Source organism: Dipodomys merriami, unplaced genomic scaffold (assembly GCF_024711535.1).
Source record: "Dipodomys merriami isolate MVZ:Mamm:240054 unplaced genomic scaffold, mDipMer1.0.p SCAF_3, whole genome shotgun sequence".
NCBI lineage: Eukaryota > Metazoa > Chordata > Mammalia > Rodentia > Heteromyidae > Dipodomys > Dipodomys merriami.
Genome location: NW_027204492.1, coordinates 67,993,130 through 68,019,631, shown reverse-complemented (window position 1 = coordinate 68,019,631; position 26,502 = coordinate 67,993,130). Strand labels below are relative to the sequence as shown.

At 36.4% G+C, this 26,502-nt stretch overlaps 2 pseudogenes; both read right to left on the bottom strand.

Annotated features, from left to right (window-relative positions):
- Window positions 1-3,194: 3,194 nt before the first annotated feature.
- Window positions 3,195-4,944, bottom strand: LOC138839842 (serine/threonine-protein kinase 31 pseudogene; annotated as a pseudogene).
- Window positions 4,945-5,189: 245 nt separating this feature from the next.
- Window positions 5,190-26,502, bottom strand: part of LOC138839841 (serine/threonine-protein kinase 31-like) — a 62,447-nt pseudogene continuing 41,134 nt past the window's right edge.

Sequence of the window (26,502 nt, the reverse complement as noted above, 5' to 3'; positions counted from 1 at the left end):
AGTATTCCCTTATAATGTTCTGAATCTTGATTGTTTCTGTGGTGATGTTTCCATTCTCATCTCTGAGTTTATTTCTTTGGATGTGTTCTCTTCTTTTTCTGATCAGATTTGCTAACGGTCTGTAAATTTTGTTAATTTTTTCAAAGAACCAACTCTTTTTGTTTCTATAGGTTTTTTATTCTAATTCATTTAATTCTGATTTAATTTTAATTATTTCTTTCCATCTACTGGATTGGGGTTTAGCTTGCAGCTCTTTTTCAAGGAGGTTCAGATGTCTCATTAAATTGTTGGTTTCAGATCTCTCCAATTTGTTGAGGTAGGAACAGAGCTATAAACTTGCCTCTGAGTACTGCCTTTGCTGTGTCCCAGAGGAGCTGGTAATTTGTGTGTTCATTTTTGTTGAATATCATGAACATTTGAATTTCCTTTCTATTCTCTTCCATTCAACAGTGTGTTGTTCTGCCTCCATGTGTTACAGGACTTTCTTTGGTGGCTTTTGGTGTTGAGTTTTAATTTTATTCCCTTTTGGTCTGAGAGAATACAATGAATTTGGACAAGTTTGCTTTGTGACCTAAAATATGGTCTATTTTGGAAAATGTTCCATGTGCTGCTCAGAAAAATGTGTATACCATCAGAAAGAATGACATTGCCCCATTTGTTAGGAAATGGAAAAACTTGGAAAAAATTATATTAAGTGAAATAAGCCAGGCCCAAAGAAACATAGGTCCCATCGTTTCCCTTATTTGCAATATCTAGTATATGTATGAGTCAAGCGGAAAAGGTCAGATAATGTGATGCCAGGAAAATGAACCCTTAGATATGTATTTTAATGTTTTTTTCTTTCATGCATGTGTTTCTAACGCATTTATAAGATTATCTCTTTGTTGCTTTGTATGTCCCTCCCCCACAGTATAACCCCTGCTTTCACTATATTTGATGTCAGTATAACTTGTGGAGGAGATGGGGAAAAACCAGTTGTTTAAGGATACAGGTGGACCTGTTGCAACAATGAGAAGTACAAGTTGTCATGTCCAAAACGAGCTTTACAACGTCGGTGCGGGGGGGGGGGTAAGGGGGGAAGGAGAAGGATTGGGATTGGGGGGGAGGGGGGAGGCTGGGAATGGATGTGAAGGGTAAACCAAAGGAGGAGGGTGCAATGCTTGGTAAGAAATGTATGCATTATCCTGCCCATGTAATTGTAACCCCTCTGTACAGTATGTTCACAAATAAAATAAAATTAAATTTAAAAAAAAAGAAAAATGTGTATACTGATGCTGCTGGGTGAAATATTTGGTAGATGTCTGTTAAATATGGTTATTCTAGGAGGTGGCAACAATGCTTGATAAGAAACGTGCTCATTATCTTGCCCATGTAGTAACCCCTCTTTATGATATTTTCACAATAAAAAAGATAAATTAAATGAATAAAAATAAGGGAAAATGGGAAAAATATGGTTGATCTATGCAGTTGTTTAGATCTGCAATTTCTCTGTTGAGTTTTTGCCAAGTTGATCTATCTAGTGGGGACAGTGGTGTGTTAAAGTCCCCAACAATCAATGTCTTTGGATCTATGTAAGATTTGAGGGAATGTGGTGTTTCTTGGTTGAATTTGGGTGCTCCCATGTTTGGTGAATAGATATTTAGAATTGTAATATCTTCTTGAAGGAGAGAACCCTTAATTAGAATGTATCGACCTTCTTTATCTCTTCTCACTAATTTTAATTTGAAGTCTATTTTATGTGATATTAGGATTGCAACTCCCGCTTGTTTATGGGAGCCGTTTGCTGGGTAGATTTTGTTCCAGCCTTTCACTTTCAAAATATGTTTGTTTTTATGGGGAAGGTGTGACTCTTGAAGGCAGCAGATAGAAGGGTCTTGCTTTTTAATACAACTAGATAGTCTATGTCACACAATTGGTTGAGTTTAGTCCATTATTGTTGAAAGTTAGCCACCATTTGTTATAAAGGCTCTTTCTTCCATCCAGTGTTTTTGGCCCCCTTATCCAATATTAGTTTGCTTCAGGTCTGTGGGTTCATTTCTAGGTCTACTATTCTATTCCATTGTGCCTCAGGCCCACTTTTGTGCCCATACCAAGCTTGAAGTTTGATACTGATATTCCTGCAGCACTGTTCTTCCTGCTGAGGATTGTTGTTGCTACTCAGGATCTTCTATTATTACACATGAATTTTGGGATTGTTTTCTCTGTATCATTGAATAATATTATTGGGATATTGTTGGGAATTGCATTGAATTTGTAAATAGCTTTGGGCAATATTTGCATTTTCCTGATGTTAATCCTTCCAATGCAGGAGCATGGGAGGTTTATCCATTTCTTTAAATCTGCTTTAATTTCCTTTATCAGATTTTTAAATTTTCAACATAGAGATCCTCAACACCTTTCATTAATTCCTAGATATTTTAATTTTTTGAGGCTAATACAAATGGAAGTGCTTTCCTGATTTCAGTCTCACTATTTTTGAAGAAACTCTTATGAAAGTTTTTCAGCCATTTTATTTGGGATGTTTATCTGTTCATTTTAAGCTTCAGAAGTTTGTTTTTAAGTGTAACGGGCATATTTAAATTAATCTTTATATTTCCATATCAGGGTACAAAGTAGGTGCCAAGAATCATTCAATGCATAAAATAATTAGCCTTCATCATCAGCCAGCCAACATTTTGCAAATCTGTACAGAATTTGTATCCAGCAATCTATGATAACCTTTTCTCTATGTGTCACAATCTAATTACTTAATTTCAGTAAGTACAGACAAAAAATTTATAAGCAAAACTACATAGCATTTAAACAATTTTAAACATAACCAAATTTCTTTTATTTGTAATATAAAAGACACTTCTGTTCGTATCAGAATATTTCCATATGTCTAACCAATCTAGACAAAGTTCCATTTCATTTATTTAGCTGATAGAGGCTTAAACTTAAGGCATGAACAGTCTCCTTGAACTTTTTGATCAAGATCAGCACTTAAGTACAGCTCTATTATCATCATTTTTCTGGCTCATTGATAAGTATCTTACAGAGTTTTGTTCCTGGCTGGCTTTGAACCACAATCCTCAAATCTCAGCTTTCTCAGTAGCTGGGATTACAGGTGTGAGCCAGTGGTACCCCAAATTAGACAAGGATTTTCAAAGGAGCATCTGCATCAAAAAGTAACCATTTATGGATCAACACTAACTTCACCATTTCGTCTTTTGTCTTAATAGCTGTCCAATTTCTCCATCTTCCCCTTTATATTGAATATATTCAATCTCTTTTTTCTGGGTTTGAAATTTATTTCCCCTTTAGTACCAAGAAATATCAAGCTTTCAAAACTTGTTCATAGGTCACTGAAGTTGTAAACTTTATCAAGCTACATACAGAGGAGGGATTTGACATTATCATCTAAATGAAACTGATCCCCCTTTGGGATTCCATGTTCATTTGTCTCAAGTTCACAACCAAAGGCAGCCATACGCACATAAGTCTGAACTTAGAGAGGGCGATTTCTGCACTTTCAATTCAAGTGTTATCAAGATGAAGTCCCCAAACCCATGTTCACTGAAGTTCATTGACTCACAGATTTGGTGAAGTCAAAATCTCCAACAAGTTCTTGTTCATGATTTAAAACAAGTACATTGTTCTTATGAATTGATCTATGAGTTCCATGAATGTAGGCTCTTTCATAAGTTTCAAAACTCATGAATTTAAAGGTCTACTGGATATGCACTTAGATATGAGACCATCAAATAAGCCATAGAGTCAGACTTACACTAATGACAGTAACCAAGTCTCTTTAATTTCTCCCTAAATTAAGTGATAGCTAGCTGCTTTCTGAATCACCTTGACTTCTGTACCAATACTCACAGAATAACCCTTTGTAAAAAGTGACCTGTCGAGCACTGGTGGCTAACACCAATAAATCTAACTACTCAGGAGGCTGAGATCTGAGGATTGTGATTTAAAGACAGTCTGAGCAGACAAAACATTGATACTCTTATCTCCAATTAAGTTTTAAAAAATCCAGAAGTGGAGGTGTGGCTCAAGTGGTCAAGAGCCAACCTTGAGTGTGTTGAAAATGAACTATGCACCTTGCAGGCAGGGAAAAGCTGGGGTAGAGCAAGGGAAGAGGTGACATTGTCCAAAAAGAAATGTACTCATTACCCAACTTATAGAATGGTAACTCCTTTGTACATCACCTTTTAATAACAATTTTTAAAAACCCAGAAGTGGAGGTGTAGCTCAAGTGGTCAAGTGTCAGCCTAGAGTGAAAAAGCCAAGGGAGAGTGTCCAGGCCTTGAGTTCACACCCCAATACAAACACACATACACACAAAAAGAATGGCCTGCCAATGAACTTCTGAGCATACCACAAAATACTTGCTGCTAAGTGCCTTCATGGGTTCAGCACCAAGAATATCTCATTCCAGGCTCACAATAAAAAGATCACCAGAGTTCATATATTTAGATAATCATATTTCAGGATGAAGCTGAAGCAGCTCAGGGAGCCATTTCTGTGCCAAGCTCTTCAGTTTCTCATATTCTTGCCTGTAAGGATACATTTTCTGAAAGACACTATTGCATAAATGAGTTATTTCTTGTTTTATTTTCTCCATTTCAGATCCATGATGGTCATCAGACTCTTCCAAATTATTCTTTTTCAACCAATTTCCATCTCAGTTGAGACTTTAAGCCTTTCAGCATCTTCTTAATGGGCAACAAGAGATTCACACTAGGGCTCTTATTTAAGCATCCATTAATCTGATTTTGGGACTTGGATTGCAGTATGGCAATAAGCATTCTCTCTGAGAAGATCTTCTGCAGTATTTGACCCTATGCTTTCAAAATAATCCCATCTGCATCATGTTGCCCAGCCAGATATTATTCAGTCTTTTCTGGGATTTTTAACAGCATCATGCACTGTGTCCTGAGGAGTCAGTGGTTTTTCCAAAAACAGATAAAAACCGTTAGGATCAGTGACAGTGGTTCATGCCTACAATCTTAGCAGTAGAGCATCACTTGAGAAAAAGCTAATGGACAGAGCCAAGGCCCCAGGTTCAAGCCCGAGTACCAGCACACACAAAACCTTTACAATGCTCTGGAACCATGGTACAAGTTGCCACCAAAAAGCCTGTTTCCCTCCCAACATTGGTTAACTCCTTTCCTGTACCACACTTTCAGTACAAAAAAAGAGTTCTAATTGTTTGCTCCTTCTTTTGCCTGACCATACAGTGCTTCTAAATTCAAAGACAAATCCCAAAGTGTTTTTGAATACTTAAAACTATAATAAGCAAAAGCTCATTTACTTTTAGGATAAAACTTCCACTGCCATGTATAGCTTCTGTCACACTTCATTACTTTCCACAATCAAACCAGTCCATTCATTCTCATTATAATAAGTTCAGAGCTACTTCTGAGCTACATTGTATTCTGCAAAAATTGTCTCTAATTCACTCAGAAAAGCTGGAGTAGTAATACACCTTTCGTGCAACACTTGTATAGCATCTTGAAATGTCATTTCCAAAACTGATGTTGACACACCCAAATTCCTTCAATATTTCCAACTTAGCTGCCAGATTTTGCACTCTGGCACCTGAACAAATTTTAAGAGTGCTTTTTAATATTTAGTAAAATCTATGGTAGCTGATTTCTCTTTCAGTTCTAATTCCTTTTAACTTTCGCAAAAAAAAAAAAAAAAAAAAAAAAACCTTCTCTATTTTAAGCTTCTCATTCTCTTGAATCAGATTTTGGTCATGGTTAATTTTTTTGTTCCAGTACTGGGGCTTGAATTCAGGGCCTAGGTGCTGTGCTTGAGCTTTTTCACTCAAGGCTAACACTCTCCCACTTGAGTCACAGCTCTGCTTCTTTGGTGGTTAATTAGAGATGAGACTCTCAATAGACTTCTCTACTTGGACTGATTTCAAACTGAAATCTCAGATCACAGCCTCCTGAGTAGTTAGGAATACAGGAATGAGCTGTTGATACCCAGTAGCAATAATACACTTTCACTTAACAGTTCCAGGTACTGCTGAGATTCAAGCCCAGATTGTCCTGTTTTTTTGAGAGGTCTTTAACCAGCTAAGCCACAAGGTCACCTACTGCTTAATTTTGCCAGTCTGACATTAGACCCTAAATTAATGTTACTAACACCTAAACTGCCCTTTTAAAATGTCACATGGTTTCCTTAATTATTCCATCCTTCAAGTTAAAAGTTGAGGGGCTGGGAAGGTTGGCTCAGTGGTAGAATGCTTGCCTTGCATGCATGAGGCCCTGGGTTTGACTCCTCAGCACCACATAAGCAAAAAGAAAAAAGCCAGAATTGGCGCTGTGGCTCAAGTGGTAGAGCGCTATCCTTGAGCTGAAGAGCTGAGGGACAGCGCCCAGGCCCAGAGTTCAGGCCCCACAACCAGACCCCCCCCCCAAAAAAAGTTAAAAGTTGAGCTTTTAAAATGTACTTGTTGAAGATTGACTGGTTTGATTTTTACCGCCATAATGGAATAGTTTTCTTGAAGTTCCAAAAAGAAACTGACCTAAGACCGGTTTTTTTTTTTTTCTCATGGACATGAGTGCTGGAAAAAGTTTACATTCTTCTGCAAATTCTGTCTTGCCACTTCCCCTATATCCACACTGTCATTCTCAGCCTGAGCTACTTTAATCCTCATTTTTATTTCCTTTTCAAATCTCAAGCTCTTTATAAACTGTTTTGTCCTATTCCACATTGAAGACATTTAGTACTTTGCCTCTGTACCAACAATTATACTCAGAAATGAAGCCTCCATAAATCTTCTTCAGGTCAACCTCAAAACTGGATTTGGCATGGGGACATATGTCAGTGAAAAACAAACCTTCATAATGTTGTGATTTCTATTGATACCTTTTTTTTTGTGTATGCCAATACTGGGACTTGAATTCAGGGCCTTATATCCTGGCTTCATTTTTTTCCCACTTACAGCTGATGCTCTACAACTTGAGCCACAGGTACACTTCTGTCTTTGGGGATGGTGATACTTAATTGGATATAAGAGTCTCATAGACATTCCTACTGGGCCTGGCTTCAAACCACAATCCTGAGATATCAACTTTCTGAATAGCTAGTACCAAGCTCTGATGATATTCTTTATCACAACATGTGTCTTCATCCATTTGGCCAATTCTAAAAGACTTGCTTCCTGCCACTGAACTGCAAGCTCAAGTTCCCCTGGTGATGGATCCTCAGCCTGCTTCCAATGTTAGCTGTTGGTCTGCTATGGTGTTTGTCAGGTTGCCAAAGTTATTTATACACTCCAGATATTAAAACATCATCATATACATGGTTTGAAAGTATAGTTTTCTATTCTATGGAATTTCTTTTCCTTCTCTTGGTGCACTCGTGTATACCAAAGTTTTTCATTTTAACCAACATCAATTAATCCAACCCTTCATTTTCTCTGTTTTTTGTCATGTGAAGAGATGATTGCCAGATATAAATTCATTCAGAATTGCTCCTGTTTTATTCTAAGCATTTCTGGTTTGGGTTCTTAAATTGAAGCCTTTAATTCAATTGGAGTAGACAGGCATAGTGACACACACCTGTAATTTCAGCACTCCCAAGAAAATTGTGACTTCAGAGCCAACCTGGGCAACATGCTAAATGACCTATGTAAAAATTTCAGGGTTCATTTTTTGTGTCTGGTGTAAAGTACAGGCTCAACATTCTTTCACTTACAAATACCCACTTTCCACAGCATTGTTTTAGAAACTTTTTAAAAGAATACTGTTTTGTAATTTTAGCTTTGTTTGCCTTTTCCTTTTTCTTTCTTTACTATTAATGTTTTTACTATTAATTTTTCTTACCATTTTTTGGCAGTACTGGGGAATGAACTCATGACTTCTCAACTACTAAATAGACATTCTACCACTTGAGCCACATCTCCAGCCTAGAAATTTTTCTCTTCTCTATTGAATGATTTTGCAATGATGGCTTCAGTCAACTGAACATAAATATGGTGCTTTGTTTCTGGTCTATCAATTCCATTCATTTAATTGGTTTGTCTATCCTTATGCCAATACCACTCTATTTTAATTATTGTTTTCATTATTGTAGTGTTTTGTGCATGGTTTCAATGTTTTGTCATTGTTGTTTTGAGTAGTAGTGTTTTTGTTTGTTTGTTTGTTTCTGTTTGTGTTTTATGTACCAAGACTTGAAGTCAGGGCCTTGTGCTTACCCAGCTTGTATACTCATATAGCTTGAACCATGCCTGCAACCCAGCATTTTGCAGAATCATTGGAAATAAACTCTGAAAGACTTTTCTAATTGAGCTAGCTTCATCTCAAGGTTCAGCCTACTGAGTAGCTAGGATTATATGCATGAGCTACCTGAAGTCAGCTTGTATTTGATTTTGTTTTATTTTGCTTGGGGGGATTCTTTATCTGTGCTAGTCCTGAGGCTTGAACTCAGGGTCTGAGCACTGTCTCTGAGCTTATGTTCAAGCCTAGTACTCTATCTCTTGAACCACACCTTTATGCTGGCTTTTTGGTGTTTAATTCAACCTAAGAGTCTTAAAGATTTCCCTGCTTAGGCTGGCTTCAAACCATGATTCGCAGACCTCAGCCTCCTGAGTAGCTAGGATTACAGGTGTGAGCCACAAGTGCCTGGTGTTTTTGTTTTTGTAAGTCAGAATTTCCCTATGCAGGCCAGGCTGATCTGGAACTCATCGTGTAATCTAGGCTGTCATGTGATCCCCCTGCCTCAGCTGGAATTACAGGTATGTACCATCAGGCCCAGCTGATTCCTGTTGTTCTATAGTAAATCTTGAAATCAGGGAGTCTTTCATCCTACTTTTCTCCTTTTCACGATGATTTTCACAATTCTGCCTCCACTGAAGTTCAATATGAATTTTACAGGAAAAGTTTCCATTTTTTTTACAAGAAGTACTACTGGTATATCTATAATGATTGAATCAAATATGTGATCATTTTTATAGTATACTGACATTTTAACAATTAACCTTTTACAAATATAGGCTGTCTTTCTAGTATTTTAATCTCCTTTTAAGAAAAGTTTTATAATTTTCAGTATAAAACTTATGCTTCCTTAGTTAAGTTTATTCTTGAACATTTCGTTTTTTTTTTAATTTTATTTTAATTTTTTAAATTATCTTTAAGTCATTCTACAAAAGAGTTGCCATTTTACAAAACAGTTCATGACTACATTGTAATAAAATGGTTTTTGGTTTGTTTTGACATTTGCAATCCTCCAGCCTCCATCTTCAGGGTGCTGGAATTGCAAGCAGATACCACCAATCATGGCTGAAATTGTTTTCTTAATTTCTTTTACAGATTGCTCTTTGCTGATATAAATACAGCTGATTTTGTGTGTTGGTTTTGTTTCCTGTAATATTGATGAATTTTTTAACTGCAGCATTCTTGGATGTGTGGGTGGGTGGGTATGCTCACATGTTCATGCACTTGCAAACGTGTGTGCCTGTGCACATGCACACGCATGCTCTAGGATTTTCCAGATGTAAGAAAATGTCCTCTGTAACTATAAATAGTTTTACTTCCTTACCATGCTGGGTACATTCTGTTTCTTCTCTCTATCTGGGGCATAACTGCCCTGGATACAATTTCCAGTACTATTTTGGGTACAATTGGCAAGAGCAGTCATCCTTGTCTTGTTCTTGATCTTACGGAACAAGTTTTAAGTCTTCCACTGGTGAGTAGGAGATTAGCTCTTGATTTCTCATATGTAGCATGTATTATGCTGAGGAAGATATTTTCTGTTCAAAGTATATAAATAATTACATTATAAAAAGTTTAGATAGTTTCAAATGTCTTTCCTGCATCAGTGGAAATGACTGTGTTTGTGAGCTTTTTATATTTCATGAATGTGATGTGTTGCATTATTTTTGATATTGCAATAAATCCTACTTGGCCATGTTACATTATCCTTTCAATATACTTGTATTTCTTCTGTCAAAGCTTCTATTGAGGATATTTAGACCTATATGTATAATGGATACTTGTTTTTAATTCTCTCTTTCAAATGTTAGTCTGTTTATATATGAAGGTGATCCTCATCCTATAGAATAATTTAGAAAGAGATACAATTTCTCAAATTTGGGGAAAGGAATTCAACAATTGGTGTTAATCTTTTCAAAAATGTAAAACCATATATTCTTGGAACTTTATGAGGGCATTATTACTGAAACTCTCTTTACTTGTCATAGGTCTATTTCTTCTTGAGACAGAATTGGTAGTTTATTTCTGGAGCTTTGTCCATTTTGGCTGTGCCATTCAATTTGTCAACTTACAGTTGCTCTTAATACTGTCTTAAAATCCTTGTCATGGGGCATTCTGGAGATAGAATGAGCCCAAAATATTATTCATTCAATGATTTTAAATAAGGAGATGTTTACCTATTTATGCTTTATATCTCATGCAAAGCTCTACTCCACAGTACTAGCTAGAGTGGGTAGGGGTCAAATTACTTGCCATAGATTGTTTGTTTAGTCAGCCAGTCTTGGGGCTTGAACTTAGGGCCTGGGTGCTGTGTCTGAGCTTTTGCACTCAAAGCACTCTACCACTTTGAGCTGCAGCTCTGCTTCCATTTTTCTGGAGATAAGAGTCTAATGGGCTTTTTCCTGCCAGGGCTGGCTTAGTCTTGGTATCCTCAGATCTCAGCTTCCTGAGTAGTTAGGGCTTCAGGTGTGAGACCCAGCACCTGGCATCATAGATAATTTAAATGATAAGGTCAATGATTTTCAAGACTGCTACTTCTGTCCTTTGGAGTTCTCTGACTTTGAGACTCCCTATTTTGCTGCTGAGCAACATCTCCTAAAAATGGAATCCCCCTTTAAATCCCCCTTCCAACCAGGGATTTCATTTCCCTGTTCACCTTCTGAGTGGTGACTACTTATTAAAGGCAAAGTCTTTATTCTCATGCTGAGAGGGAGTTCTACATTGAAAGTTGCTAAATGTCACCCATATGACCACTTCATAGTCTCATCCTTTCCTTTGATAACCTGGGAAGTGACTCAAACTCTCTACAAATCATAAAAATTGAATTTGAGAGTAACCAAGAAATAGATAAAAGATACCATCCAGTCATGATGGAAATCAATCAGCAAAACAATCTTGATATCCTGATGTATTTGGTACTCCAAATTTGCAACACTTCCACATCCCTATGGTGTGCCATTTTTCTGTGCAATATTACACCCTGTATTTTTGGATCTCCATTCTTATTAGCCTTTGTCAAGCCTGACACAAGTAACTCACACCTATAATCCTTACCTACTTAAGAGGCTGAGAGCTGAGAATTGTGTTTTGAATCCAGCTCAGGCAAACATATCCAAAAGACATATATCTCCAATTAATGAGTAAAAAGCTGGGGGTGGAGGTGTGGCTTGAGTGACAGAGTAGCAGCCAGTGACTGAAAAAGCCAAGGGACAGCGTGAAGCCCTGAGTTCAAATTAGTAATGGCTTGTGTGCAGGTGCCTGCACACATTTACACGTGCACACACACACACACACACACACACACACACACACACACACACACACACACACACACACACACACACAGAATCTCATTATAGAAACTGGCTTTGAAGATCAGAAGGTCCAAGACAGCCAGCAAAAGTGCTTAGCCTGTTCATCTGGATTCACCAGTGACACATTCTGCAGAAGTGTTAGACATAACATAGGTCAATCTTCTAAGCATAGTTAGGGGAGATAATTTTGTAAATAGATAGCATTCCTTTGTTTTATTCACTGGGATCTGCAGTTTCAGGGCATGGTAATCTAACGCCTCATTTGGGTTGAGACAGAAGGAAGTTTAGATTGATTTATCTACCAGAACCCCAAATAAGTTGTCCTACTGAAAAGTGCTCCAAATCATGAGATATGTGCTGGGCTTTGCTCATGGCTGCTTCTTATGAAATTGGGAACTTAATTTCTGGGGTCGGGGAATTAGAAATAGAAGGAAGGACTCTGGGGTAGAGGTTTGGTGCCCTCTACAGTATAACACAGGCAGCACAGTACCCCTGTGGTAGTGATTAGGGTAGCTTTCTCTGCTTTCTTGGTGAGCGCCAACAATATAATGAAGACAGGGTGAAAAAAAGAAGGGAGAGTCAAAAAGGACAAGCTGGGGCTGGGAAGGTGGCTCAGTGGTAGAGTGCTTGCCTTGCATGCATGAGGACCTGGGTTTGATTCCTCAGACCACATAAGCAGAAAAAAATGCCAGATGTGGGGTGGTGGCTCAAGTGGTAGAGCATTAGCTTTGATCTGAAGAGTTGAGGGACAGTGCCCAGGCCGAGTTCGACCCCACGACTGGCCTAAACAAAATTTAAAAAAAGGGACAAGCTGATTCTAGTTTGCACGGAGAAATATACCTCCCTAGGCTTTTCTTAAGGATACAACTCAAGAACCAAATGAAAAAGGGGCTGGTTGGCTATAAAGAAAGTGGGGATAAACCTCCACCTAATATGGACAGAAATTAAACAATTAGATTCCTTAGTACAAGATGAAAGATGTGGAAGGTGAGAATTGCCACCAGGAAAAGCATTAGCATCTCATAAACTTATACCTTGTTGTGGATTTTATGTTTTAGAAGGCTACTTAAATTACACTAGGCTTTCTCACAGCCAAGGAAGACTAGCAATGGAAAAGACAAGCCAATACTTCCTTCATCTTGGACTTGGTCAATAGATACACACAACACGATGGTTTCTCAAGTTAAGTTGAGGCTGAATTGACTCCTGAATCTACCCTGTTGTTTCTCACATGAACTCCTGACTCATATAAATCTGTAGTAGCAATGATAGCTACCTAATGCTAAAATTATTTAGGTAGTCAGAGATAACACTAGATTTAATCGAAATGTGAAAGATAAACTCAGAGCCACATGCTGCTTTTTCACTCTAAAATCACTATCCTGCCTATCCTAAATCAAAATTTCTGTCAGGAATGGAAAGGCACTCCTTCTGGAAAACAACACGCATATCCAGGCCCTACTCAAGTGTGAACCATGAAATGAATCTAAAGGAAAAGATAGCTCCCAAATTGATGGTCTCTGATAGATGAGTGGAATAATTCCAAAACTTACTAGAGTAAGATTACAACCTGCTGTAGACACTCAAAAACAGCTTAGCTTGCAAAGCCTACTGCTGATCTACTTCACATAGGAATCTGCTAGTCACAGAAGCTGATTCCTTCAAGAACACATTGCCTTCCACACAGTGCTCCAAAAACAACTAAACCATATTTGCTAACTCTGTTGGGCATGAGTGACCTCAAATCTCCCTAAGCTTAGTAAACACTTGTCTATTTTTTGGCAAAGAATTAATGCCAGAATGCATTCATAAATGTTAAATCAAAAATTAAGGTCTGTATTTTGGGCAAACAAATATATCTCCATATGCATGTAGGCTTTAAAAATAAACTTGTTATGAAAATAAAATTACAAAATAATCATGTTATGTTTTGTACATAAAATGCTACTATAGGATTGTTACAATGGAAGTACATAGATTTTAACAAGGTATTCAATGACTTGATTTTTCCTTTTTTGTTGTAGAATGCTGTGTTCTACAGTTTTATCTATGGTTGTGTTTACATCCATTATTCATTTTTATAAATGATAACCAGTTTTGCAAGTCTCTAGTAACCCTAAGCTTTGCTGTTCTCTTCCATGTTATATCAAGCAAAACACTTTGTCTTTTAATTGTACGATTCAGAAGGTGACTGTCTTGAGAAGATTAACTAAAAGGTTAATTACCCTTAACTAGTACAATGGACATAGTTACACTTAAAGATGCTTCTGTCCTGGTTGTTCTCTGGAGGCAATTGATGAATATTCTCTTCTTGATCAAACTTTAGACAGGCTTCTCTGAACTATTTTTTGACTAACCCATTCTCAATTCTTGTCCTCCTAAGATCTGTTTTAGCCAGAATACCATGGCTCAATGGGATTTTACTTTTGAAAGGTGAAGGTTTTTTTAAATTGTGAAAATACTGTACAGAGGGGTTACAATTACATGGATAAGGTAATGAGTACATTTCTTATCAAGCATTGTAGCCTCCTCCTTTGTTTCCCCTTCCCATCCCTAAAAGCAATCAATGTATGATTGACACGATTACCTCCATATAACAGAGAAACATTTGACAAAATGCCAGACAATGTCATTATAAAAACACTCAATGACGCCAGCATAGGAGACATGGGAAGATATTACCTCAGCAGACTAAAAACTATATGTGAAACAACCAAAGTAACACAGTATTCCATGGTGAAAAACCAAAGGCTTTACCTCTAATAACATCAGATTTTATGACTTTTATTTAACAAAATATTAGAACCTCTAGGCAGAGAAATTACATAAGAAAAATAAAAATATACAAAATTAAAAAGAATTATAGCAGTTCTTAGACAACACAATCTAAATGTACAAAGCCATAAACTATAAAGATGAGAGAGAAGAGCTCATAACTAATAAGTGAATTTAGGAAAAGTTTCAGGATACAAAAACATCATTAAATTACTAGATATATACTTACAAAATAACAATGAACAATCCAAAAAGGAAATTCAGTTATAATTTCATTAACAAATAGAACCAAAAAGAATAAAATGATAGCGGGGTGGCAGAGGCTCACGCCTGTAATCCTTGCTCATCAGGAAGCTGAGATCTGAGGATCCCAGTTCAAAGCAAACTTGGACTGACAAATCTGAGAGACTCTTGTCTCCAACTAACTTCCAGAAAGTTGGAAGTGGAACTGTGACTTAAGTGGTAGAAAGCCAGCCTTGAGTGAAAAAATTAAGATAGATCACATTAGCCTTGGCCCTGAGTTCAACCCCCAGAACTAGCATAAAAAACAATTACAAGGGGAAAGGAAAAAACAAAATGCTTAAATAGAGATACATATTGACCCATTGTAACAATGAGATGTACAAGATACTATGTTGAAAAACAAACTTTACAATTTAAATGTGGAGGAGGGAAGGGAGGAATGTAGTTGTGGAGGTGGGGAGGGAAGGGCTGGAAGGGGAAAAACAAAGGAGGAGGTAACAATGCTTAATAGGAAATATACTCATTACCTTGCTCATGTAACTATAACCCCTCTGTACAATTTTATTACAATAAAAAACGGATTAAAAAAGATAATAAAATAAATAAAAAGAAACAAAAGAAAAAATAACTAAAGACAAATTAAACACCAATTAAGGGAAAGCCATCTTCTGTTTATTGAGAGATTTACTTTTTGCTATGTTGACACTTACCCCAAGTGATAATACAGGTTCAATAAAATCCCTACTTAAATTTCCAATAACATTTTGCATGAATTTAAAAAAATCCTAAAATTCAAATGTAATCTTAAGAGATAAAAAGAACCAAAGTTCTTTGAAACCTTGAAAAGAAATTGTAGGTTGCAACTGAATTCAAAATGTACTGTAAAGCTACAGTAATAAAACCTGTGTTATTTTCCTAACATCACATTATCTGACCTTTTCCGCTTGACTCATACCTATACTAGATATTGCAAATAAGGGAAACCATGGGACCTATGTTTCTTTGGGCCTGGCTTACTTCACTTAATATAATTTTACCCTTAAATATGTATTTTAATGTTTTCGTTTCTTTCATGCATGTTTCTAACACATTTATAAGATTATTTCTTTGTTGCTTTGTATGTCCCTCCCCCACAGTGTAACCCCCGCTTTCACTATATTTGATGTCAGTATAACATGTGGAGGAGATGGGGACAAACAAGTCGTTTAAGGATTCAGGTGGACCTGTTGCAACAATGAGAAGTACAAAATGTCATGTCAAAACCAGCTTTACAATGTCGGTGTGGGGGGGGAGGGGGGTATGATTGGGTGGGGGGAGGGGGGAGGCTGGGAAGGGAGGTGAAGGGTAAACAAAGGAGGAGGCTGCAATGCTTGGTAAGAAATGTATGCATTATCCTGCCCATGTAATTGTAACCCCTCAGTACAGTATGTTCTCAAATAAAATAAAATAAAATTAAAAAAAATAAAAATAAAAATAAAACCTGTGTTATTAGCAGGGCACTGAAGACTCATGCTTGTAATCCTAGCTTCTCAGGAGGCGGAGATCTGAGGATCAGGGTTCAAAACCAGCTCAGTCGTTATGTCCAAAAACAAACTTTACAACTTTGGTGAGGGGGAGGATTGGGTAGGGGGAAGGAATGGGAAGGGATGGGAAGGGGAAAAAAAGGAGGAGGCTACAATGCTTGATAAGAGATGTACTCATTATCTTGCCCATGTAATTGTAACCCCTCTGTACAGTATTTTCACAATTAAAAAGAAAAGAAAAAAAAAGAAAACAAACTTTACAACTTTGCAGGGTGGGGGGAGGGGCATCAGGGAGGTGGGGAGGAAAGGGATGGTAGGGGAAAAACAAAGGAGGGGGTAACAATGCTTGATAGGAAATGTACTCATTACCTTGCTCATGTAACTGTAACCCCTCTGTATGGTATCTTTACAATAAAATATATATATATTAAAAATGTGTTCTAAAAAGGAAAAAAAAAAAAAACAGCTCAGGCAGGAAAGTCCTTAAAACTCTTATCTCTAATTAACTACCAGAAAACTGGAAGTGGAGCTGTGGCTTAAAGTGGGAAAGTATTAGCCTTCAACAAAAGAGCTCAAGGACAGTTGCCTAGGCCCTGAGTTCAAGCTCCATGACCCACAAAAAAGAGGAGGGGGGGAACTACGTTATTGCATAAAGAAAAACAAAAATACCAATAGGATATTTTTAAATAGTCCAGATATTAACCTTATATATGATCAAATGATTTTCACAAGAATGCCAAGCCATTCAATGGGGGAAAAACAGTCTTTTCAACAAATAGCTTCAGGACAAATGAATATCCACATGCACTAGAATAAAGTGGGATAAAATGTGTCAAAGACCTATATCTAGGAAGTAAAGCTTTTAAAAAAAAGTCTTACAACACAGGAAAGAAACTACACAACTGAATTTGACAGTCATTTTTTTAATATGACACCAAAAGCAAAAACACAAGAAGAAATAATAGTTAAATTGGAATACATCAAAATTTAAAAGTTTATTTTAGAACAAAAATAATAAGGTTAAAAATCAATACACCAAACTGAAGGAAAGACTTTCAAAACATACTGTAGAAGCTAAGTATGATGGCTCAAAACTATAATCCCTATAGTCAGGAGACAAGCTGGATGATCATGAGTTTAAAACCTGCTTGGGCTACATAGCAAGTTCAAGGCCATACCGGGTTATATAGTGAGGCTCTGTCTCCACATAAATTACATTTTAGAGCACAACAAATTAGATGTAATCTAACCTATGCCCAGAGAAAATATAACAAAAATCTGACAGCCCGGTTTAAAAATGTTGAAGGAGCTAAGTAGACATTTCTCCAAAGAAAATGCACAGATATGTAAATAGAAGCCAAAACATGTTAGACATCATTATTTGTTAGGATTATGCAAATAAAAACCACCTCACAACTTACAGTAACATTAGCATGCCTACATTAAAAAATAGAAAATCATATGTTGACAAAGATTTGGAGAAATTGAAACCCTTGTAGAGTGTTAGTAGGAATGTAAAATTATGTTGGCACAGTGGAAAATAGTATGGCAGTTGCTCAAAAAATTAAAATTGGAATTACAGTACCACCCAGTAATTCTACTCCTGGGTTTATTCCCAGAAAAATTAAAAAGCAAGGATTTGAACAGATACTTGTACACAAATGTTAATTGCAGCATTGTTTGTAATGAGCAAAAAGTTTAAAAAACACAAATATCCATCAACAAATAGATGGACAAAAAATGTGGTACAAACAATATATTTAATCAAATATCATTCAGTCCTTAAAAGAAAGGAAATTCAGACATATGGTACAACACATGGATGAAATTTAAAGACAGTTTAGGACAATGAACAAAAAAACCCAATTATTATATGACATACTTTATATGAGGTTATTAGAGAGAACAGATTAATAGGGACCAAAATAAAATTGTGGTGTCAGGAGCTAAGGAGAAAGGTGAGTGGGGTACTATGGTATAATAGGTACAGAGTTTGCATTTTATAACATTAAAATACATTGGCAAAAAGATGCACAGTTCTAGGAATGTATTTATACTTTTTAAATTTTGTCTACCATAAGCCTGTCTTCTCAGAATTTTTTTTCTTTTTCACTAGTGTATACGAATTATGCAAAGGTATTTTATTGAGATATTTCCATACAAGCATACACTGCACTTTGATCAATTTTCCATCTCCCTCTATTACTTGTTCTACTAAAATGAGTTATTTTCTTTTCTTTATTCTTAGATTAGTATGAAGGAAGTTTTATTTTAACATGTCCATGTTCATGCAGTGTATCTAGGTCAGAGTCACTCTTCTGTCTTCAGCTTCTTCCTCCCTCCCCATTCCCAAAGCATATTTCTTTGTTCCATTTTAAGCATTTATATTGCTCATATTATATATATGATATATAGCATATATCATATATAATTTGTAATAATATAATATATATAAAATTTTGACCATATTCTCCTATGCCTTCTCCACTCACGTGCCCCTTTCCCATTAGTACCTACACTCCAGATGGTATGATTCAACTTCCTAGTATTAATTTTTCTTAAAATGCGTTCATGTTAATGGTTTAAAGGGGCTTCACTGTGGTATCTCACACATGAATGCATTGCTCTTTAATCAGGGTGATCATATATAAATATAGATATATATGATCCTATATGTTTTTAAGTATATATGATCTTATATATGGTCCTATATATGATTCTAGGATCTAGAATCTACAAATGAAAAAACATGCAAACTTAGTCTTGAACCTTTGCTTAATATGATTTCCAGATTCATCATTTTCCATGCAATGATATAATTTCATTTCTCTTTATAGCTGGATAATATTCCATTGTATTTATATACCATATTTTCTTTTTCTATTCATCTGAGGTCATTTGAGCTCTTTCCATAGCTTGGCCACTATAAATAATAATTCAATGGACATGAGTGTGCAGGTACCTCTGTTGTACCTTGACTTACATTCTTCAGATAAATGCCAAAGAATGGTATCACTGAATCACAGGGTAGTTCTATTTTCAGTCTTTTCAGTAGCTTCCATACTAATTTCTAGAATGATTGCACTAGTTTACAATCCTATAGTGAATGAGGGTTCATTTACCCATTTACTAATTGCATTTTTTTGTTTTGTTGTTCAGTTTTTTGTTTTGTACCTTGTTATCTTCCCAAAAGTATTTAACAAATATAAGAAATTTGTGTGTGGGGGGGTTATTTGGGAAGGGAAATATTTGGATTGAACTCAGGGCCTTCATTTGCTCTACCATTTGAGCACACCCAAGCCCTTTTTGAATAGTAATTTTTCAAATACGGTTTTAAATCTTTTCCCAGGGCTGACATTAGACCATGATTTTCCAAACTAAGCCTACAATATAGCTGAGATCAGAGACAAGTATCACTACAGTCGACTTATTTACTGAAATGGATTCTCACTAAATTTTTGTCCCAACTATTCTCAAAGTACAGTCCTCCGGTATCTAGGATAAGAGAGAGCGACCATGTTCATCCGTGGTAAAATTTTAGGATATTTTTAAGTTTAAGATTATAGCATCTGTAAATAGAGACAACTGCATCTGTAAATAGAGACAACTGATATCTTTAATTTGACATACTTGTAAACTGAATTAAACCATTTATTAAAATTTTATACTTAATGACCAAGTTGAATGCATTTCAATAATGCAAGGATGGTTCAATATTGCACTTCCTATTTGGGTTTCTCTTTTACATGTGTGCAAGTGCTATTTGTGTTCTTTTTGGTTGTTGGTTTTTTTTTTTTTTTTTTTGGTCCGGTCGTGGGGCCTGAACTCTGGGCCTGGGCACTGTTCCTCAGCTCTTCAGCTCAAGGCTCTACCACTTGAGCCTCAATGTGCCATGTCTGGCTTTTTTCTTTTTTGCTTATGTGGTGCTGAGGAATCGAACCCAGGGCCTCATGCATGCAAGGCAAGTGCTCTACCACTGAGCCACTTTCCCAGGATATGTGTTCTTGGTTTTTTTTATGTGTGTGGTGTTGTCCCAGAGCTTTTTTTTCTCAAGGTTAGTGCTCTACCACTTTAGCCACAGCTCCACTTCCAGCTGTTTGAGGGCTTTGAACTTTGATCTTCAGATAGCCTCCTGAGTAGGTAGAATTACAGGTGTGAGCCACTGGCACTCATCTGAATTCCTCTTATTTCTTCATTTTACCTTACTGATTAAGAATTTAAGCAAGCTACTCAATAAGAGTTGAGAAAGTAAATATGCTTGTCTCATTCTTGTCTTCAGAGGAAATAGTTTAATATTTTACCTAATGAGTGCAATGTTGGCTATAGGTTTGCTATACATAGCCTTATTATCTTAAAATAGAAACTGAATTTTGTCAAAGATGTTTCTGCCTCTATTGATTTAATCTTGTGGGTTTTGTCCTTGACTCTGTTTATGTACTGTATTACATTTATTGACAATTATTGAACCACTCTTACATCCCTGAAATGTGCTCAACTTGGTCATTATGTATAAATTTTTAATGTGTTGTTTAATTCAGTTTGAAAGTATTTTATTGAGAATATTTGCATCTATTTTTACAAAGAAAATTTGTCTATACATCTCATTTTCTGTTGTGTCCTTATCTTGTTTTGGTATTGGTGTAGGTCTCAATTTTCCAGTTTATTGGATTGTACATTTTTAATATATTCCCTGATTATCCTATGAATTTCACTGATATTTGTTAATCTCCTTTTTCACCATTAATTTTATTAATTGGTCTTCTCTCTTTTTTTGTTAGTTTGGCCAAAGTTTTGTCTATTTTATTTATCTTTTCAAAGAATTGGCTTTGCATTTTATTGATCTTGTACTTCTCCTTTAGTTTTCATTTAATTAATTTCTCCCTTAATCTTCATTATTTCCTTATCCTTATTAATTCTGTGTTTGGCTTGTTCTTGTTTTCCTAAGAGCACGAAGAACATCATTATGATATTTCCATTAGTTTTTGATATTGTTATCTAGGCATTCAGAGTTATAAACTTTACTCTTGGTACTACATTGCTGTATACCAAAGGTTATGAAAGTTTGTGTTTCCATTTTCATTTGATCCTAGGAATTTTTTTCATATTTTATTTCTCAAATGACCCACAAATCTGTATCGACGTGTTTGCATATTTTCTATAGTTTCTTATGCTGATGATTTCTAGTTTTATTCCATATGATATAACAAAATATAGGAATGTTTCCACATCCTTGTATTTGTTATGATTTGTTTTATGTCCTCTAATTTATGTGCTAAATATTGGCACATCCAATTTCATAGTTTTATATATATATGTAACAAACCATACAAGAAGTGATTAAGGGGATTTAGTGCATTTATTCAATACCCAAATAGTATATCAACTTCTTTTTTTTAACTTTTTTCTAATTTTTATTTTTTTATTGTGAAAATACTGCACAGAGGGGTTACAATTACTTGGGCAAGATAATGAGTACATTTCTTATCAAGCATTGTAGCCTCCTCCTTTGTTTCCCCTTCTCATCCCTTCCCATCCTCCCCGTACCCCCCCACCCAATCATCCCCGCCCCTCCCCCACCAAAGTTGTAAAGTTCTTTTTTGACATAAAGACTTGTACTTCTCGTTGTTGCAATGGGTCCACCTGTATCCCTATTTAAACGACTTGTTTTTCTCCTTCCCCTCCACAAATTATACCGACATCAAATACAGTGAAAGCAGGGGTTATACTGTGGGGGAAGGACATACAAAGCAACAAAGAAATAATCTTATAAATGTGTTAGAAACAATCGCATGAAAGAAAAAAACATTTGAATACATATCTTAGGGTTCATTTCCCTAACATCTCCTTATCTGACCTTTTCTGCTTGACTCAGACATATACTAGATATTGTGAATAAGGGAAACCATGGGACCTATGTTTCTTTGGGCATAGCTAGCAAGATCAATAGAAAGCCAACGGAATGGGAGAAGATCTTCACTAGCCATACAACGGACAAGGGTCTCATATCTAAAATATACTTGGAACTAAAAAAATTAAATCCCCCAACAACAAATCCTCAAAGAAACAACTGCCCAATAAATAAGTGGGCTAAAGACTTAAAGAGAAACTTCTCTGAAGAGGAAAGAAGGATGGCCAATAGACACATGAAGAAACGCTCAACCTCCCTAGCCATAAAAGAAATGCAAATCAAAACAAAATTGAGATACCACCTCACCCCAGTTAGAATGGCTAAAATCAACAACAGATGCTGAGGGGATGTGGACAGAAGGGAACCTTACTGCATTGTTAGTGGGAGTGTAAACTTGTTCAACCACTTTGGAAAGCAGTATGGAGGTTCCTCAAAAGACTCCACATAGAGCTCCCCTATGACCCAGCAATCCCACTTTTGAGCATTTACCCAAATGTTTACAAACAAGACCACACTAAAGCTACCAGCACGACTATGTTTATTGCAGCATTATTTACTACAGCTAAGATATGGAACCAACCCCGATGCCCCTCAGTAGATGAATGGATCAAGAAAATGTGGTATATATACACAATGGAATTCTATGCCTCCATCAGAAAGAATGACATTGCCCCATTTGTTAGGAAATGGAAAGACTTGGAAAAAATTATATATCAACTTCTTTGTCTATATAACACACAATAATGGCTCACATAGTTACCCAAGTAACCAAAGTATAATATATATTTTCCTTTAATAACAAAATAAATGGACAGGGCCAGGTGTCAGTGGCTCTTGCCTATAATCCTAGCTACACAAAAGTATGATATATAAAGATTGTGGTATGAAGCCAGCACAAGCAGGACAGTCTGTGAGACTCTTACCTACAATTCACTATCAAAAAGCTTGAAGTAGAATTGTGGCTCAAGTAATAGAGTGCTAGCCTTAAGCAAAACTGTTAAGGAACAATGTCCAGACTCTAAGCTCAAGTTCCAGTACTAGTACCAAAAAATGAATGAACAAATTAATAAGTAAATTAATGAATGAACTTAATCATTTCTTCCTATGTTGCTTGATATTCCAAATCTATATTAGTTTGTGTCACTATAATAAAATCCTTCACATAGGCTATTCATGAAGTAAAGTTAAGTTTATTTGGGACAGTTCAAGAAGTTCAATTCTCAAATCAGAAAGCTTCATGGGCTTGGGCCTCTGTTAAGGGCACCACAAGATGGAAGGACCATAGGTCTGAGCATGTGTTTATATGATAGTAAAACAGAAAAAACTGACAGACTGAAATCTCACAATGCTCTTCAAAGACATGTGACCTAAAGACCTGACACCCGGGACTCACTTTGTAATGTTCCATAGCACTTTGCAATACCACTCCATGGACCAAGCTTCTTAAAGTCCTTTTTGACACAATATTGACACAATATTCTCAGGGGTGATGTCTGGGGAAATGAAGACCATAAATCATATGGGAAAAGATCTCAAAATTGTGTATAATATGACTTAAGTTAGGAAGTGAGACAGAATTGAGAATGATAGCCCACTGCATTGAAGATGAATGAGCAGAGGCAAAAAATGCCTAGCAAGTACAATGTCCTGTATTCAATTGCCAAAAAAGAAAAAAGACAAAAAAAGCTTGTGTCTCTAAGGGGACCATAAGCCAACAGCCCCTCAATGGAGAGGCCAAGTCATCAAAATCATCTGGCTTTTCATCTTCATACTAGTTTTATGCAGTCCCTTGTTTCAACACTTGAGACACGAGCTGTTGTTTTGCCAACTATTTTACATTTCTTGTTCTTCTAAGGACAGGAAATGCTCTCTACTACTCTCCTCTTCTGCAGCAACTAGATCATTCTTAGAAAGAGGAACATAGACAATATACACCCCATGCCTTCACAATTCTGAAAGAAAAGGTAATGACCAAATTCCTAAATTTGCTATAAGGAACCAATACAATAATGACATAATACAGGTTGCATAAACTTGAAAGCATTATATCAAAACTGATTATTAAAAACAGAATTTACCATCCATGGGATGGAAAAAATACAGTTGGACCTGATAAATGATAGACATTCACACAATGAGACCAAAGGAGTATATTCTTAGGAGATTACAAAGGCTCAATAGCTATGTACATATAATCATATAAAATGATACTTAAGGAAATTAACTCTAAGAACTGGAAACAAGAGGCTTTTTTTCTTTGCTGATGTTTTTGCTTTCTGTATCTTTGTCTTGTTTGTAAGTTTATCCCTTTAGGAGAACATGAGGGGGAAGCACAGAAATGGTGGGACAAATGGTGAACAAATACAGCAGTGGTACTCACTAGACACCATGTTGAAAATGAACTATACAATTTGAGGGTGGAGACAAGACGAGAAATCTGGGAGAAAGTGAGAAAAGAGGAGACATTGTTCAAAAATAAATGTACTCTTAACCTGACTTTTATAACTGTAACCCATCTGCACATCACCTTTACAATAAAATAAAATGAAATAAACAAAATTTAAAAAATTACTCTCAACAAGAGGGTCATATGTGACTTCTTAATATCTGTTTTGCTTTCATTTGGTCAGAGAAACCCCCATGTAGTATTTCTCACCAAAGACATTGTTAGAAATTGTCCTTCTGGAGAGATTAGTGACATTGAAACATATCATCTCTCATTGACAGACAAACATGACTCAATCAGCTGAATATACTTCCACTAATGCAAGCAAATACTCAGTGCTTATTTTTTCTTTAAACAAATACGGTATCAACATTACCTAGTGAATAAACTTGGTGATATTACCCTACTGATTACTGACTTTATTCAGGTAGTTCTCACAGATTCATAATTTATCCAAATAGCAATATATCAATGTGCAGTTACTGGTATCCAGAAGCTTTGCCCACAAATAGATCCTCTCATCCAGCTGTCTAACATCTCCAAAATTTGCAATTCATTTAGGGACAAGAGGCCTGCCTCTATCCATTTTAAGATGCACCATCCAAAGTATCATCATTGATTAAAGAAAACATTCATGGAACCTGGATGCTAGAAAGGACTATCTTTTCCAGTCCCCCATCTTACAAAGAAGGAACTTAAACCCTAAAGAATAAAGAAATTTACTAATATTAACAAAGTTGTTTAATTGTCTATCAAGAATAAGAAACCATGTATCTAGATTGCAAATTCAGTCTCTTTTCCACTACATCTCTACCACAAGACAAATTTTCCAATATATCATATATAAATGAGTTAGCAAAGTTTTCCTAGGATGGTGTAAGGGGTCTGATTATTTGGCATTGTTTAGAGCACTAAAACTATGCTTAAGTCTTAATCACTAATTTCTCTAGAATTGGTCTCCCTGCTGGTGGCTCACGTGTGCAATCCTAGTAACTTAGATGGCTGAGAACTGAAGATCACAGGTTGAAGCCAGCTTAGGCAGGCTCCAATTAGCCACCAAAAAAGCCAGAAGTGGAGCTGTGGCTGAAGTGGTGGTGTGCTATACTTGAGCAAAATAACTCAGGTATAGTACCTAAGCCCTAAGTTCAAGCTCCAGAGCGTGCGCGCGCGCGCACACACACACACACACACACACACACACACACACACACACACACACTCACATCTTCCAGAACCTTCGTGATAACCAGATTTCCTTGCCTCTGTGATCTTTCCTCCTCCACAAACAGCCCAGTTCTAAAATCATCATGACTCCACTCCAAAATTTGGCATCATGGCTGCCCATTATTGGCTACTAAACTAGTTCTGCCTTGAGTCTACAGATAAGACAAGATGACCTTCTCAGGCCCTTTTCAGTATCTCCATCCAAAGCAATTCCAATAGCACCACAAGCTAAAGCTTATGGCTATTACCCCCTCAAGTAAGTAAGCAATTAATTTAAAAGCTGTGGATAAGTGAGAAGATGGCCATGCTTTTCAATCAGGTAAAGTCGAATGATGTTGGGCATTTGCAAGCATCTCAGAGGGCTACTAATCAACCTTGGCCAGACACAGATTGGGCATGAGGGATTTCCATAGGCCTCTCTTTCTACTTCTCCAAAAGAGCTCCTATAATAGCATGAAATATGACTTTAGGAGTCTAGTTTTTATTTTATTCATCAGAGATCTAGGCAGTACAGTAGTAAAAGCTAACATTCTCTTCCCAACTAGTCTGGATGCATTCAATTGTCTTACTAAAGAGGCTTAGCCTAATCGTAGGAAGGGAGACTTGGGGACTTTTAGCCAGGACTAGCATCCCATCTTATTTTATTTTTGAATTAGCAAACATTAATAATGTGAAGGGGTTTTATTATAATAATTCCATACATATATGTATAGTGTACTTTAAACAAGCTCACCCCATAAACTACAGACCAAATGGACTTGACAGACATCCGAATAGTTCATCAAGCAATTTCACAATATATATTCTTCTCAGCAGCCAAATGTAACCATCTCCAAAATAGATCACATTTTCAAAT